This window comes from Euprymna scolopes, chromosome 24, assembly GCF_053919585.1.
Source record: "Euprymna scolopes isolate OS-2025 chromosome 24, ASM5391958v1, whole genome shotgun sequence".
Taxonomy (NCBI): domain Eukaryota; kingdom Metazoa; phylum Mollusca; class Cephalopoda; order Sepiida; family Sepiolidae; genus Euprymna; species Euprymna scolopes.
In genome coordinates, this window is record NC_136505.1 from 27,148,774 (window position 1) to 27,149,630 (window position 857).

At 33.4% G+C, this 857-nt stretch overlaps 1 pseudogene; it reads right to left on the reverse strand.

Moving 5' to 3' along the window:
* Nucleotides 1–356: 356 nt before the first annotated feature.
* LOC145246906 (5S ribosomal RNA) lies at nt 357–473 on the reverse strand (annotated as a pseudogene).
* Nucleotides 474–857: the final 384 nt, after the last annotated feature.

The window sequence follows — 857 nt, forward strand, 5'->3', positions numbered from 1 at the left end:
GAACAGATAATCACTTTTCTCATTTTTATTATTATTCCCATTTGAATTAAAAAAAAAAATCATTTGTTCATATCTGCTGATAACGCACCTCTTCGTGAGATATGTCACAGCCGTTCATAAGAAATATATATATATATATATATATATATATATATATATATATATATATATATATATATAGCTTCCTTCAATCTTGACAGACTATGGATACCCACTGTAAGAGTGCCTTCGCGTAAAATTTTTATGGCAAGAGTTGCATGAACTCCAACCACATCTCTCCTGAGTTGACATTGTTGAATACCAGTGGCAAGTGGAAGTTCAGGACGACTGGAAACAATGCCGAGATAAGCGGAAAGCACATACAGTGCCTAAAATTCCCAAATGGTTACCCATCTGGTACTAGCCAGGCTCAACGTTGCTTAACTTCTGTGATCTGACGAGAACCGGTGTGTCAACGTGATTATGCCATATATATGTGTGTGTGTGTGTGTGTGTGTGTGTGTGTGTGCGATTTTATTATTTTCTGTTAGGCGAACCAGGGTTACATTGTTATAGATGATATAGTTTCTGAGTTGGAATTCGTTCCTATTAATACAAATTACGTGTTTATGAAGGACTGTCTAGATCGATTATTTGGGTATTTTGGCGGCCTATTTCATTCTAACACAATGTTATTTATTATGGAGATGATTTATTTACATTTTTATTTTATGTATCTGGCTTAAAAGTTTTTCTTATTCATGTGGTCAACCAGTACGATGTTTTATTTTGTATTTCACTAAATCAGGTAATTTAAATAACCATGTGACCATCTGTTATTAATTGTATATTCATAGATGGTATATCAATCTTAAAGG